Genomic DNA, 10,014 nt, shown 5'->3' with positions numbered 1-10,014 from the left:
TATATATATATATATATATATATATATATATATATATATATATAGCGAAAAAGACAAGTATACATATATATATATGTGTGTATATGTTATAAATAATAAATGCATTCATACATATTTATATGAAATTTAAAACTTGTGAACCTGTATTGCACATAAGTCTCATGGAAGAAAAATCCAATCCTATTGATTTAAAATGTCTCATTTTATTCTTAACATCTAAAGCAGTAGTTGGAAGCAAAGAGTATTACTCACATTTTTACAGCTGAATAAAACTTATGTTGATATGGAAAATAGTCACAAAAGATATACATAAAAACTGAGGTGATTCAGTTTTATATTTCACATTTACTGTGCTCTATTTTGCAAGTATGTTTTGACTCATAATTCTAATGAAATCACAGTGCTAATTCATGATAATCCCACTATTTTAATTACCAAAATATCTTTCTCAATTCATGTATTTTTATGTTCCTTTTTCTGTGAAATCCAGACTACAAATTAAAGACATAGGTACAGGTGGAGACTACTAGTGGACTTTGCACACCCTATATCCATTACTTATGGTTATTAAGGCTCATAGACATTTCCAGTTTAGGTCCCATCCCATCACCTTTTGTGAGACTTCAGGTTTAAAGCACTAACTCTCAGCTACAAAGACAAGTATTAGTTTTCATTTGAGGGGGGATTGTAAATTGTTAATAGAATGGGGAGTTGTGGCTTTTCAGCTATCCATGTTAATATTTTACCTACCTACCTCTTTCTTATATATTTATCCCCTTCCACTCTCTAAGAACCCTCCTCCCCTTTAATCTTTTCCTAATAAGATACTTGTACCCTGCAATTCTGCTCTATATTGGTCCAATGCCCAGTCCTATGTTGCCATAGGTTCACTTTTCCTTTCCTGATTTCTGTAGTTACTACACATTACAGAATCACATCTGAAGATGTGGAGCTAGGAGCCTCCAACAAGAGGGAACATGTGACATTAAGACAATCTCTATTTTCTATACATTATGACAAACATGGGCTTGCTGAAAATGACCACATAAATATGCTAATTGGTAACTTCTATTTTGAAAGAGATTCCTTCCCATTCAGTGAAAAACAAGGTCCCCATACATCATCAGCACCCACACAACTTTTACACGTTCAAACAACAGTCTTAACTTTGCTATCCATGTTAGTTTTTTTGTGGATGAAATGGAACTTAGTACTTTTTAATAAAGTAGGAACTCATAGCTCTTACCTGATACTCTTAAATAATTTAAATGCATGAACTCTTATTTGGAACTTAAATGTAGCAAAGGAGTAACTGGAAACGTACAAGTATTGAGTAGAATATTATAACTTCACAGTTACAACCCAGTTCCCTTGAGATGAAGCAGCAGCAACAGAAGTATCACTGCAGAGACTGTGGGGAAGCCATCATTTCTGAGCTTCATCACAAGTTGTATGGTGTTAGTTTGGAAAATATATGAGAATGTTGACGTCAAATGTGTGTGTGTGCATGTGTGTGTGTGTGTGTGTGTGTGTGTGTGTGTGTGTGTGTGTGTGTGTGTGTGTCTGAAAAGAAAGGAGAGAGAGGAGAGAGAGGCATAGATATTATTGGACAACCAGGTCTAAGAATAGATAACAAGCATAGTGTGTTATAGAGCTGCTACTGTGTATATGTTTACATCACATGAATGAAAGAGTAAGAGTCATATCAAATATGTATGAACTAAAATGAACATAAAGGGAAATGGAGGTATGTCCTCTGTTTTCTGGGTGACCTGATCAGATCCAAAATGGTCCTGCCTAGGGCACCAATGCAGACTTAAAGTAAATTATTCAAAACAAACTTAAAATTCTAGATTACTTGCAAACATGAACTCATATTTCTAACAACTGGTTTTTATGTCACTGATACCCTGGGCCAGGAAATTAATGATTGTTACTGGCATTATTTTGTTCCATCTCATTCACATTAATATTATAATTTGACATTCTCAGTTTTCCACTTAGAATTTCTTTTACTTGTGTTTGTGTGTATGAGAGAAATACAGACAGACAGACAGACAGACAGGAAAGCAGGCAGGCAGGAAGGTAGGCAGGCAGGCAGGCAGGCAGGAAGGCAGAGATAGGATCTCAACCAATTTCAGACTGACTTGAATCAAACCTATGATTCTCCTGCCTTATCATTGAAAGTGCAAGGACTGTAGGCCTGTGCAACCACACCTGCCTTCATTCTCCATTTTAATCTCCTATATATTAGTAACTGGCATTCCAGGGAAAAAATGAACTTCTGATATTCATCACCTACACCTAAATTACTTGCCTTTGTGTTTGTGTGTGTGTGTGTGTGTGTGTGTGTGTGTGTGTGTGTGTGTGTGTGTGTAGATTTTAGCAAGCAACTTTTTGTTACTGTTGCAGGAAACCTTACTGACTTTTACTTTAAATAATTTTATAATACTCAAGAATTGTAAATATATTTCTCACTGCTATTGAAAAGCTTACTCAATGTTATTCTGTTGCAATGCTACAAGGCTCAGTTTAGAAAATATGAAATATGAAAAGGAATTCATTTTAATAAAATGACTAATACTCCTAATGAAAATTACATTTGTGTAAGGATAACTTTACAAGCATTTAATAAATGAGGTGAGATTTCCAAGTAATTTTGAATTACCTATGAAATATCTACTATATGAGAAATAATCGTAATAGATTAAACAAGTTTATGCAAAACATTTAAAACTTATATTTAAAACTAAGTGAGTTTTATGATCTCCTATGTCATTAATTGAAACTTTCCTAATAATGCATCAATATATGCAAATGTAACACACTAGAAAATTACTGATAAACACTACATTACTTAATCTATTTTGTAGCCTAAGTCTCATATAATAATTTCATACAGTCAGTTAACTTGAGAATAGAGTAAAAGGAAAATACAAAACAAAATTCAAAAGCATCAACATTATAAATCAAACCCTGCAAAACAATAAATGGTTTTCACTTGGTTTTTACCATCTAAGATGTCTCAGGTGTTTTGTTACAGAGATGGAAAGCTAACACAGATTTCTACACCTAGATGGAACGATGAATTGTTAGAACACATACTCAGTACAATCCTCTCTCAGAGAGGCTCCTTAAAATGTTAAGATGGAGTTACTTTTTAAATATATGTCAGTGTACATTCATTATAAAAAGGAATGCATAATACTCAGTGAACATCTTTATTATATTTGCTTTTCCTATCTCTACCCCTCCTGTTGCCAGACCCTGTCTACTCTCACATATAGAAGAGATCAAACTTCATGAAACCTGAGTTCTTTTATTAATCATTATCCTGATATTCTTATGTCTGCAAGCATCTCAGGTTTACTATTAATAAAATATAGCTCAAAAGTGAAATAGTAAACAGAAAATTCTGTAATTACTTATTACAGAATCCTGTTTCATTCTACCACCTACCTACTGCTCTCACTATAATGAAGAGAATTTAAAAAATAACACTCACCGACTGAGCCTCCCACAAAAAATCCCTGTACAATGGGACCCTAAGAAGTAGTTATAAGGAAGAATTTTCATCAGCTCATCTCCCTCTAGATGTTGTTATCATGTCATCTGGAGAAGGTACTTCTGATCTTGAGGTTGTTATAAAATGGTACCATCAAGTGGAAAAGTGAATTTCTCTAATTCCAGGAGGGCTGTAGGGTAGCAACAGCTGAGCTCTGGGATTCTCATGGATAAACTATTCTCTTCAGGCCATATATATCTGTGTGAATTAACTGATCCCACTTCTTGTGAACAAAACAAAGTAAGAATAATAATATCCCATTTAAAAGAAATATAAAAACAATTTAATTTCCCCAAGGTATCCATAGGACTTCCAAAGCATTTGTTATGCCCTCTATACTTACCTGACAGTGACTTCAGCATGTCATATAGAAATTAACATCTAATCTGCTAAAATTAGGAAAATGTCAATCCTTGACTAAGGGTAAAGGATTTTTCTTACAGAGCACACACACATGAGGTAATATAACTGTATTCTCAGTAGAAATCAGGTTGTGGGGATGGAACTGTAGCTCAGTTGACAGACTGTATGCCTAGAAAGTATTTTGTATGTGGGACACCACTAAAAATCAAATCAAATCTTCAAATTATAGGAACAGGTGACAAACAAGAATTATAAGTCAATGGCAAATATAAGAAATTCAAACGGATCATAGAAGTCACAAGCATATAATTTAAGAAGACCACAGAATGAAAAACAAAAACAAAACCAAGAGCAAAACCAAAATATCCATACATATTTTATATTATAAAATATTATAGTTAAAATGCTAAGTGAACAAAATAAAAAACGAACCAAAAGAAAGGTGAGTCAAAAGCTCTAAGAGAAAATGCAAGTGGCAAATAAATGAAACCCATCAATAGAAAGGTGAATTTCCCTAATTCTAGGAATAGGAACAGCTGATTATTCGAGGTAAACTTTCAAAGCCAGAAATGTCTGGAGCAATACATACCAAGTCCTTAATGACAACCAGTCTAAAATGATATGCCCACCAATACAACTCTAGTGAATTAAGAAGAGTTTTCCAAAACATAGGCAGCCTAAAAATTATATTCAGCAAACTAAACCTAAAGTAATTCAGGAAGTATTATTTTGGGCTGAAGAAAAGAATGAGCATAGGAGTGAGACTGAGGAAAAAATATGAAGCCATAATTATCAAAACAAAATTACCAATAAGATTACAACACCAAAAACCAACAACATGATGATCAGAACTAACACACACATTTCAATAATAATTCACACATGAAAGGCCTGAATTCTCCACTCAAAACACAGAGTGCAGATGAAAATACAGCTGTCTGCTGCCTACAAGAAACACACCTTAGTTTAAAAGACAGGCACCAGCTTTGAGTAAAATGATAGGCAAGAGAACTCCAGTCGAATGGAATCATGAAGACAGCAGGAATTGCTATCCAAATTTCTGCCAAAATAGATCACATTCCCAAAGGGATTNCAAAAATCAATACCAGCATCCAGGATTAAGGAGGTCCAGAGGTAATGGTTATCACTACATCTCACTATACATTATTTGGCCTGTATGAAAACAACAGATGGATATCTCAACTCTGAAGCATTCATTCATGGAGAATGACTGTTGACTGTGAGGAACCAAGTATGGGAGTTTCTTCACTTTTTTTTTTTTTGGATGAGAATTATTTTCTCAAGCTGATTAACATATTTCCTGATTCCTATAAGCAGAAAATGATGTCCCAGAAGCTTTTAAAAGTACTTATTTATAAATCACAACATGAGCCGTTTTTTCATTTGACAATTCCAGGAGTAAAACTTTGCATTTCTACTTCAAAGTATACTAATTTGCTCTACATCACAAATTTGTTTAAAAGGATCATAATGTCCTGCATTGTCTTCAAGATATCATTCAGTTCCACTGTATTGATGGGATTGTGCTGCTTGGAACAGAGAAGCAGGGAGTAGCTATGTCTATGTCTTGTTGATAAAATACATGCACATTAGAAGACTGGAATACACTTCTACCCAAAATTCAAGGACATTCTACCTCAGTGATATTTCTAGCAGTTCAGGGCTGTAGGACATGAAAAAATAGGTCTACTAAAGTAGAAGATAAGTTGTTGCACTTAGTCCCTCCTAACAGGGAAGACATAGAATGTTTACTGAGCTTCTCTAGATTGTGGTGGTAGCACATTTATGACCTGAATGCTTTCCACTGGCCTTTATATGAAGGAAGTTGGAAAACTGCTAGCTTTGAATAGTACTGCACTAAGATGATACTATTCAACAGGTCCATACTATGTTGTAGGTTGCTTTCAATGTGGGCTAAAAATCTAACAGACTCAACTTACCTGAGGTTTCTTTAGCAGATAGGGATCCTGTTTCAAGCCTTAGCATGCCCTATACCTGAATCACAGTAGAAGCCCTTGAAATTTGGGGTCAAATATCTACCACCTGGAAGTCAACAGGCTCCCTTTTAGAGACAGCTCTTGGCCCTTTTATTGAACCTCTGAGAAAACCAAACATTTGACAATGGGCCACGAGATTACCATGTGACTCTAACTGGCATATAAGTTTGGTATTATCTGAAAAACCCAGTTATAAAGTTGGATTGTGTAGTAGCCATCCATCAACAACTGGAAATGCTGTATATGTGATAAGGCATCAGCAGGTTCTGAAGGCACAAGAAGAAATGAAAAATGCCAGTGGTTCTACTCCTGTTATAATGTATTCTATCTCCAAACATCCACTATGTTTGGCACTATGGGGTGTAACTTATTATCAGATGATTGAAAAAGATAAAGGACTGAGTCTTAATTAGGTTTTGATTGCTGTTCAAAGACACCATGACCAAGGCAACTCTTATAAGAAAAGCAACATTTAACTGGGGCTAGGTTACAGGTTCAGAAGTTCAGTCCATTATCATTATGATGGAAACCATGGCAGCATCCAGGTAGGCATGGAGTAGGAGGAACTTAGAGTTCAACCTCTTGTCCCAAAGGCAGCTAGGAAAAGACTGTCTCCCACATGATTAGAAGGAAAGTCTGAAAATCCATTCCCACAGTGGCCCACTTCCTCCAACAAGCCCACACCTCCTAACAGTGGCACTCCCTGGGCCAAGCATATTCAAACCACCACAGCCTGCTATGCTGGATGGTTCTGTACACTATGCAAAATCAAAAATAGCTTAAAGCATTATAACTTCTTTCTGGTGTCAATCATGGAAGGCATAACTAAATGAATTTATATAGGACTTCAGGAATTTCATATGCTTGTATACTAGGAATGGATAGAGCAATGGAAAATGTGCAACTGTTTATTGATTCACAAGATGTAACAAGTAGATTGGCTAGAAACTGGAGTTAGAACACACTGTTAATGAGGTTTTTAATTTCTTCTTTTTCTTATCCTTAGCCTTCTTCTTGAAATATACCAGGTGCTAATGGAGGTTATATATGGATTTAGGGTATGTCACTTCTTCAGTGCATAGCACGTGAATGATTGATTTAGTACCTTTTATAGCCTACCTGCCCAGAGTTCTCAAATGACCACAGAAGACACCATATAATGATTTCAGCTGGAGTATACCATCATAGGTCTCTGCTAACTGTATTGAGAGACATTTATGGGATTTAACAACTGATAAGATCTACATCATTGGGGATGTATCTTCACAGGGGCAGTAGCATCACTTTTGTATTAGATGAATGAAAATGACAGTACATTCTTATTAGAATGATTTGATAAATAATGAATGTCCAGTCCATATAATATTCAAATTACAAAATGCTGGGTTAAATATTACTAACATGGAACAAACATAACTAAGATGGAAATAAACATTAGAATACAGTGTAGATATAGCATAAAAACTGTTAACATATTATTGTGCATAGATAGTAACCAGTTTAAAAATATTTATATTTGTGTTATTAAATAATTACATGTTGGAAAATCTCTCTCCTAGAAATTTTCTAATTGGTAGTTTAGACACATGGCTTATTTCACACAGTAGTTAGTTTGATTTCAATTTTGTTGAAAGAATATTGAGACATATTATAGAGGGTAAAATAATTATTATTTTACACACGTTGAGAATATGGGCAGTAACTTCATTTCAAACTATATTACAGAGCCATAGTAAGAAACACCATAGTACTGTCACTAAACCTGACACATGTAGGAACAATGAAATAGAAGGAAGATACAGACATCAGGTTAAGTGGCTGTAGCCATCAGTCTCTGACAAAGATCCCAACAATACACAGTGGAGAAGAGTCAGCCTCTTTCTAAATAATGCAGGAAAATGTTATGCCTATATGTAGGATAATCACCCTATCTCCCTGTCTCTCACCCTGCACAATAATTAACTCCAAGTGTCTTCAAGACATTAACATAACATATGACTCTCTGAAACCATTTAAGGAAGAAGGAGAGAAAAACACTTCACTATATAGATACAAGAAAGGGCTTTCTAAGTCAAATTCTAGGTGCTCAAGAAACAAGGACAACAGTTGACAAATGGACCCTCAGGGAATTAAGCAGCATCTGCACAGCAAAGGAAACAGTGAATAAATTGAAAAGACAGTCCACCTTATGGGAGGAAAATCTTGGCCAGCTATACATCTGACAGATGATTATCTGAAATAACTAAAAAACTAAATAAGACATTGAAATTCCAATTAATAAATGGGTCAATGAAGTACACAAAGAACTCATAGAAATTAATAAATATATCTATAACTCAATTTGAAAATGAACAAGGATTTTTGTCAGTAATACAAATTGCAAATAAATGTGTGAAAACGTCTACATTATTTCTCATTATCAGGGAAAGGCAAACAAAAACAATATGGTATATCACCTCCCATATATTAAAATGACTTTTATCAAAATTTCAACAGATAGCAGCGGTAAGCATGCAAAGAAAGGAAAGTATCTTCATTTTGTTGAAAGGTTAGATTGAAGGCACTATGTGAAAGAGTATTTTAGTTACTCACAAAGATAATTGAATAATAAAACTCAAACTATGATCGGAGTGTAGTGAATTGAATACAGGACATTAAATTGATATTGCAAAAAGAGATTGCATTACACTATTTATTTTAGCACTACTGACGATAGCCACGATATAAGAAAATATGTCAGTTGGTATATTGTGCATGGCCAAATAGTATACACATAAAAGAATGTTTACACAATATGTTACTGTATATAAGTACATTTTTTTTCCTAGAAATAAAAAATATACCTTGATGTTCTCTGTAAGAAATACTGTAGATACAGAAAGACAAGTACCATGTAGCTCACTTTTAAGTAAGATTAAACATGTATGTATGGGATATAGAATGGCTACTACACTGATTGAGGAAAAAAAGGAAAGAGGAAACATGGATAAAGTGGTAACAAGGATAATTTAGTATGGTAATTCAGCATGCAGAGTATTGGTGAGGTAAACATTACAACCTTAAATAGTGTTAAGAATGTAGGTCAAGGGAGGGCTTTGCCGGAGCACTTGGAGAAGCAATCTTGGCCCTTGGATCCCTCAGAGACTAGTCTGAGCAGGTGAGAGTGTGGACTACAAAAGCTAACAGCTTCTGGGACAGGCAGAAGCCACATAGCTTCGGGGGCAGATGCCATTTCTGGCTCCAGACATCTAGCAACTTTCCCTGCAAGAAGAAAGGTATCTGCCCCAACCAGGAGGGCTTTGTCAGAGCACCTAGGGGAGCCATCTCTGTTCTGGGATGTCTCAGAGACTAGACTATGTAGGTGAGAGTGCCAACTACACAAGCTACACAGCTTCTGGGTCAGGCCCTGTTTCTGGCCTTAATCTTCTGCCAGGAGGCAAGTACGAACGCCAGATATCTGTGCACCTTCCCTGCAAGAGGAGAGCTTGCATGCAGAGAGTACTCTGACCACTGAAACTCAGGAGAGAGCTAGTCTACCAAGTCTGCAGATACAGGCTAACAGAATCGCAGGAGTAACAAGCTCTAACCAGAGACAACTATGACAACTAACTCCAGAGATTACCAGATGGCTAAAGGCAAACATAAGAATCTTCCTAACAGAAAACAAGACCACTCACCATCATAAGAACCCAGCACTCCCACCTCAGCCACTCCTGGATACACCAAAACACCCGAAACACTAGACCCAGATTTAACAGCATATCTCATGATGAAGGTAGAGTACATCAAGAAGGACTTTAAGAATTCACTTAAAGAAATACCGGAGAACACTGCTAAAGTGTTACAAGTCCTTAAAGAAAAACAGGAAAACAAAACCAAACAGGTAGACATCCTTAAAGAAAAACAGGAAAACACAACCAAACAGGTGATGGAATTGAACAAGACCATCCAAGTCGTAAAAAGGGAAGTAAACACAAAACAAAGAAAAAAAAAAGTGAGGCAACGCTGGAGATAGAAAGCCCAGGAAAGAAATCTGGAACCATAGATGTGAGCATCAGCAACAGAATA

At 35.6% G+C, this 10,014-nt stretch overlaps 1 pseudogene; it reads right to left on the bottom strand.

Annotated features, from left to right (window-relative positions):
* Window positions 1-7,145, bottom strand: part of LOC110289163 — an 8,233-nt pseudogene extending 1,088 nt beyond the window's left edge.
* Window positions 7,146-10,014: the final 2,869 nt, after the last annotated feature.

The sequence above is a fragment of the Mus caroli genome, unplaced genomic scaffold, assembly GCF_900094665.2.
Source record: "Mus caroli unplaced genomic scaffold, CAROLI_EIJ_v1.1 scaffold_17462_1, whole genome shotgun sequence".
Taxonomy (NCBI): domain Eukaryota; kingdom Metazoa; phylum Chordata; class Mammalia; order Rodentia; family Muridae; genus Mus; species Mus caroli.
The sequence above is the reverse complement of the archived record's forward strand: the minus strand, read 5'-3'. Positions and strand labels throughout refer to the sequence as shown.